Below are 7,378 nucleotides of genomic sequence, written 5' to 3'. Positions count from 1 at the left end.
TGTATGTGCGCTCGCAAACAAATCCACATCCACTATGGCCTTAAAATCCAGTGAGGAAAAAAAAAAAACATTCTCAGGACAATACGAGTGGTGCAAAACTCATGCTACAGTATGTGGCTGCTAAGGTTTTCAAAGTGGTTTTTAGCTTGTGGTTGCTAGGGTGTTCTGAATGGTTGCTAGGTGGTTTCAAACCCTAATGACTTTCCTTAAACAGACAAAATAAAACAAAAACAAAAAAAAAAAAAAACTACAAAATAGAGGTTTGTTCAAATCACTGACCCTAAATATGAGCATTAATAATAGCAATACATCATTTAGCAATACCAGTATGAATGTTTCTGAAAAGCAGAGCCCGTAAAAGCAAAATCTGAGTGGGAAAAGGTTCGTCTTTTACATGGGGCGATCAAACTGAAAAGCCATTTCCTCTTTGGTCTTGTTAGCTAGAGATACGCAGCAGAGTTTCGATTGATGAACGCAACTCAACTCCATTGTTCACACAGGAGCCATCGGGTTCAGACACCCACGGATTGCAAAGACACTTTTTAAGGTTTTTGTAGGGCAGATGTATAAATGCGGCACCAAACACTGTGATGAAGCACATCTCTTTTGAATAGATTGTGTAAACTGCCTCTGGGATTGCTCGAAATGACTTCAGACTCTAATCAAAGACTCCACGCTGGCCGTCAGTGGCACTCTGTGATCTATGAGAGGCCAGTTCCTGCCCAGTGCTGAATGGAAGCGGATACTGGTCTGTCCTGTTTATGGTGGTCTCACCACATGAAGAGCGGAGAGGGGATCTGTTTGCCGTGCAGCACGTGGGGCTGGAAGGAAAACTAGTTCAGAGGAAAATCCGCCTTGGACCTGTCAGGGATCAATCAAAACAACCAATGAATGATGCTGCCACACACAAGCTAAAATGCAGGTACGGCACCGTATTTATGACTCTGCTTCAGGCGGCATGCCCACGGACCGTTCATGAGCTGTATGATACATGTTGCACAGACAGGAGCTTTCTCGAAACAGCAAGCTCCAATTTGATTGGTTGGTTATGACGCAGCTTTTGGTAGTCAAGGCACACGGTCTGTAGAAACTACTTTCAAAAGATTCAAGTTGGCGTAGTTCATGACATCACAGGTTTCAGTAGCTTAAGGCAGTTAGTAGCAAGAAAACGTGGCATCCTCAATAACTGCCCAATCCTGCTTTCATTCAGAGTTAAGTCCATTAAACAATCTGTACTTATTACTTTCAGATGGAAGGATATTCTGACCGCAAAGTCAACACACATTTCCAATCATTCCTTTGCTGCTGTCTGTTTAACTATTTGCGGAGACAGCTGCGCCATGATTCGAACGAGATACCACACCAATCTATTATTGTGGTTTCACCGATTTTAGATTTATCGCTCTTTAAAAATCGCACACAGAAAAAAACAAAATCAACTGTGGTCATAGTTGAACACATCATCCAGACAGATCCTTCCTGTTTAAGCGGGTGATTCTTGACCAGAAAAAGCTTCAAAGGGAATTAGTATTTATGCTTCTGTCACACACACATTCATATATTCTAAACACATGGCTAATTAACTCATTAAACATGCTCGTCAGTGAACAACGGCTCTGTGTAGTTAATGCTGCTCAATGTGAAAGAGCTCCGCAGGTGACGGAGATTTACCGCTGATTACAGAACCGTCTTTACTGACAAGATGCGCATTAAATATCGCATGCGATTTATCGTGCAGCCCTAATATACACACATACAAATTGTAACACAGAGTCTACACTGTAAGCCACAGATGTCCAAAACTGAGTCTGTCTACACATTTAGCATCACGTCACCTCAGAATACTCAACCACAGACCAATAAGCTGTAAACAAAAGGCTACCTGTTAAGCGACAATAAAGTGAAAGCTAAATTTGGTAAAAATATGTCAGCTTTGTAATGGAAATCCATTTGGAACAATTATTGAATTTGTAAAACTGTCCATTCATCCATTCCCCACACCACTTGTCCTCTATAGGCCGAGGACGGGAAATACTCCCTGGATGGATGGCCAGTCCATTGCATGGCTAAAGCTAAAGTACAGCTAAAGTCTAGGACAACAGCACATGTGTGAGTAATTTGGGTGCTCGAAAACAAAAGGTCTAATAGGTAGTGTGAATGCACAGAACGAGTCCATCAGTGCTCATGGTCAATAGAGAATACTCTGCTGGAGATGTAGCAGAACACGGAAAATGAAGTATTGCCAGGCCTTAACAAACACAGACTTACACGCATTCATATTCACACCTACTGACAATTTAGTGGTTCCAATTCAGCTGACTTGCATGTCTTTGGATTATGTGGGAAACTGAAGGAAGCTGGGACTTGAACCTGGCACATTCTTGCTGTGAGGTGGCAGTGCTACCCACTGAGGCACTGCACCCCTTGTAAAGTTGTTTATATTGTAAAATTACTTATTAGTATCCCAACAATCAATGGAACTGCTGGATTAGGTCTCAAGCTGTTCTTCAGCATTGTTGAATTTAATGCACCATCTTTAGAGCACAAAGTATTTCTTTTCATTCTCTTCATTCCAGCACTCTGTCTAGCTCAGGTGTTTCCAACCCTGCTCCTGGAGAACTGAACTTCCTTCTTGTAGGCTTCAGTTCCAACCCTGCTTCATCACACTTGCCTGTAATTTTCAAGTAATCTTGAACACCTTGATTAGCTGGTTCAAGAGTGTTTGATTAGAGTTGGAAGTAAACTCTCCAGGATGGTATCCATCCAGGAACAGGGATGGCTACTCCTGGTCCAGCAGTTCCTGAATGCCAGAAAGTGTCCTATGTAAATGTCTAGCAGGGTGACAATGTAATGATCTGTGTCATTCACTTTGAGTACATCTCCGTGGGGAGCCAGCTTTTGCTCAATGCACCCAGTGTAGACAATGCATGTATTTTTGAACAGGTTTAGACCATTTCACGGCACTGAAACTACGCTTATTATAGTAACAAATCACTTGCTCTTACGCGATTGTGGTTGCAACTCTCCTATTAGTGTTACTGGACCTTAGTGCTGCCTTTGATACTATCGACCACATCATTCTCTTGGACAGGCTCAAAAATTATGTTGGAATTACTGTGATTGCATTGGCATGGTTCAATTTGTACTTATCTGACCATTATCAATTTGTAGCAGTAAATGAAGAGGTATCATATCAATCAATTCAGTATGGAGTACCGCAAAGCTAAGTACTAGGGCCGCCATTGGTTTTCACCCTGTACTGAAGATGAGGTTTGTGAATATATTTTGTATGCGTCCAAAGATTTCCCACTCCTGAGAAGTCAAGACTCAAAGCAGTGGCTTCTAGGAAACAAGTCTACATGTGTAAATTTGGCTCATTCCGAGGCCATCCAGGATGTTTGTGCATGCATTTTTCTTTAGGCCAAATTTCTATTTGTCCTCATCCCCTGATATAAGGCTGTGTGTATGTGTGCGAATGACTCAGCAGGATGAGGGACTCTCAGCATGACTGAATATTCGGTGAGTCAAACTGTGTCCACTCCAGGACTACTGGAAACACAAACACACACTGTCTAATATGACGTCCATCAGATACAGAGGGAGGCAGCGTCTCCACACCGCACCTATAGTAAGCAGTCTGGGGAGCCCACCTACGCCTTCTATCTGACAGAGAGACACCCTGCTCTACCTCATCACAGACAGCTGATGTTGGTTGACTCTCTTGGAGTATGTGGGTGTTGGAGGTATGGCACTCCGGGTTACTGAAAGCGCTTGATGAATGAGACTCGGTCATCTGCTAGGCCTCTCTCTTGCTCTATCTCTCTGCTGCCCATCTGTTAGCTGAGAGCTCGAGGAAAGACTGCATTTCAGGCCTGATCTATGATCAGCTTAATGCATTCATGTGTTCATTTATTTATAACCTTCATTTTTTTCCACAGAGCACCCACATCTGGTTTTCAATAGAGCAAATGACAAAAGCGTAGCATCACAAAGTGTTGCTACACAAAAACAATCACAAAAGACTGTTGTCTCCATAAAGTTTGCAATGGTTTTAGCTAAAGGAAGTTTGATGTTGTTCCATCCATGACATTTACAAGCTGAATTCAACTGCTGTTTACTAGTCCATACTAGTAGACCAGAAGACAAAATCAACTACTAGATGACTCCAGTTATACAAATGTACATCCTGTTATCAAATAGATAGTTCCAGTTCTGGATGCTGATTGGTCAATACAGCGCTCTATTCTTTCTAAAATACATGTAAAAGTGACGATGTACAGTCCGACGGTAATCTTTGTAAAAATAACCGACTGGTTCATCAGCCACGTTTTTAGCATTACCTAAAGGTGAAAATATTATCATAGTTTTTTTTCCCCTCGCAGTGATGCCATTAAAGAAATATTTTTGGTTCCTTTCAGTGAACAGTTCTTAAAAGAACTATTTTTCTTAGCGTGAACAACACTTCATAATCTAAATAAACTTTTTCCACTATAAAGAACGTGTTAATGAAGGGTTCCATTAATGTTAAAGGTTCTTGATGGAACCATGACAATAAAGAACCTTTATTTTTAAGATTGTCGGGATGGAATTGAGATGCAATGAAGGCCAGATTCAAACATGCATGCCCTACACGAGCAGTACAAGCTACCAAGCGACTTGTAGGCTCACTGTGTGTATGACGGCATTGTTTGTCATCATGAAGGCTGTTTCCCGTTTGGTTAATCCTTCTCAGGCTAATCAGATAACATAAAATCAAACCTATTAACACTTGACGCATTCACATAAAGAATCATCTCCTAAATTAGGTAAACACATAAAATGAGCAAAGAAAAATCTTAACACTTCATTTAAACTTTCTAGAAAGTAATGAATACTACGTGGGTAAATCTCAAAACCAGTCAAAAACATTTCAGATGTAAAATATTCTCATTTTGATTACTGTAATATAGCAACATTTTTAAAAGTTTGTATAAATGTAGTTATTATTCTTCATTCTAATCACATTTTAAATAATTGTCATACAATTTACTATGTAATTCATCTGTTATACCAGATCTATAACAACAGTGCATGTTCAAGTAGACAGTTAGGAGAGGCTTTCTCTCAAGATGGCATTTTTTGGGATCATAGGGCACTGGATCAGGTCCTGACAGACTCAGACCTGACAGATCTCGACTGCCCGCTCTGCCCTGAGCCGTGAAGATTATGGCTTTTAAATATGTGATTAACCCACCAAGAAAAGGCCTGCTTGGACTATTCAGCTTTAACACCAGCTCACAGTTAAGTCAGTGTTGTAAAACACTGTGTAAAATAGGTTAAATCCACCGTACTTACAGGATACTTTTGACTCAAGAGGCAGATGACAGCAGAGGTGATCCATTAGTTTAAAATGTACTATTGTTTATGCTTCTTACTGCAACTATATTAACGTTTAAGTCCATGTGTACTGATATCATATGTGATGTCTGACTAGACTGCATTATCTCCACTTATACACACACAGGTGCACCAAAAAGCATTTGGACACCTGTAAGAATATGAATTTATTATTATCCATCAAGCCAGGAACAAAAAACAAAACAAAACAAAGTCTGTACAGACACGCATGCAAAATAACATCATGACATGGGAATAATATTAACATCTTAACACTGTGAAAATGTCAGCCAGGGGGTAAATGCACACGTCCTGAAGACGAGATTGTGTGTGTTGACTTGGCTTCTCCTCTTTTACTACATTCATTAGATTCTAGTGTTTAGCTCTCTCACACACACACACACTCTCCTAAAAATAACACACAGTCTGAGCTGTGGACATAAGCAGGCAGGATTGTGGGGGTTAATCACATTAGAGAGAGGGGAAGTGTGTAGAGTGAGACAGTGTGTGAGCGCAGCATAAAGGAGTGTTTTTGTGTGTGTGTGTGTGTGTGTGTTACTCAGGGTTAATCACATTAGATCTGGGTGGAGGGAGCGTAAGCTTTAAAATGTACTACTGTGCGTGTGTGAGGGTGTTTCTTCAAACTTGATTTTTATTGATTTAGATTTTTGGCTTTTATTTCTTATTAAAAACAACACATTTTTTAAATTCAACCTTTTGTTAAAGGACTATCATATAACATTTTACCATGACAACTTTAAAACAGTCTTTTATGCATATATTTTGTTAATCCCTTGTCTCAGACTTTTGTCAAACCAGCCATAAATATTTAATTACAGCCACAACACTGAATTTGGTATTATTTCCTTATTTTTATACATATTCATGTAAAATACGTAAAATATTTTTGTTTGTGTAGATTCATAACTACATCATCCAGGTGTTAAAACGTTCAAAAAATTACATTTTTATTGAAATCACTGGACTATAAAATAATCAACAAGACGTTTCGGTGTCTATCCAAACACCTTCATCAGTTGTAAAAACAGGAAAGTACTCGTGCAAATATCCACAATATGTCACATGATCAACAGACCTATAGAGGTAATGTGACTACTATTTTTGTGGAATTGTTTTTTTTATATATATTTTTGTCCCAATATACATAATTTGCACAGTACACTTGATCAGCATCATATATTGTACAGTGAGACGTTATAGCATTTCTCTTACTTCATTCTAAATCGTCTATTGTCATACTTGATCTCCTACTTGTATTATATAAAAAAAACGTTTAAAAGGCTACCAGCCAGCTCACCAGTTAGTCATCATTTGAAAGTTTGCAAGTATTAATTTTATCCTCTACTTTTGTATTTTTCCCCCTCAATTTAATTCCACCTATAATGGGAAAACACATCATGATTTAGATTTATATGATCAGCTTCCAACTTTTCTGGCTGATTTTCTACTGTGTCAGTAGTTGCTACTGATTTTGCTACTGTGTACTGTTTACATATAATATAATATACAGTGGTGGCCAAAATTATTAGAACACTAGTATTTTCACCAGCTAAAAATGGTTTTAAGTCAGTTATTTCTATCTTTTGCTGTAGTATGTCAGTAGGAAATATCAGTTTATATTTCCAAACATTCATTTTGCCATTAATTGTAATAATCCAGTGAGATTTTTGTCTGACAGCAGCCAGTGCTCCACACAGAGATCTGATCTGATCATACTTGTCGCATCAGACGAAAAAGACTTGAGACTGTAAAGGTGCTTCAGCTAAATATTTAGTTAAGGGTATGTAATAATAGATAATATAGATGTACAATGTAATTAACTTCTATTAACTAAATTAAATCAACATTTGGTGTGAGCATCCTTTGCGTTTAAAGCAGTTTTTGCCCTCGGTGCACTCGAGCAGAGTTTTTCAGGTAGCTTTGCAGGTAGGTCTCTTGAAGCATCTTGGAGACGTTGCCACAGTTCTTCTGGATTGAGTCT

The 7,378-nt window shown here is 39.1% G+C and overlaps 1 protein-coding gene across 2 annotated transcripts in view; it reads right to left on the bottom strand.

Moving 5' to 3' along the window:
- Positions 1-7,378, bottom strand: part of LOC107665194 (bridging integrator 3-like) — a 68,452-nt gene that overhangs the window by 2,613 nt on the left and 58,461 nt on the right. The window lies entirely within an intron of this gene.

The sequence above is a fragment of the Sinocyclocheilus anshuiensis genome, unplaced genomic scaffold (genome assembly GCF_001515605.1).
Source record: "Sinocyclocheilus anshuiensis isolate Anshui unplaced genomic scaffold, SAMN03320099.WGS_v1.1 scaffold691, whole genome shotgun sequence".
Lineage (NCBI taxonomy): Eukaryota > Metazoa > Chordata > Actinopteri > Cypriniformes > Cyprinidae > Sinocyclocheilus > Sinocyclocheilus anshuiensis.
The sequence above is the reverse complement of the archived record's forward strand: the minus strand, read 5'-3'. Positions and strand labels throughout refer to the sequence as shown.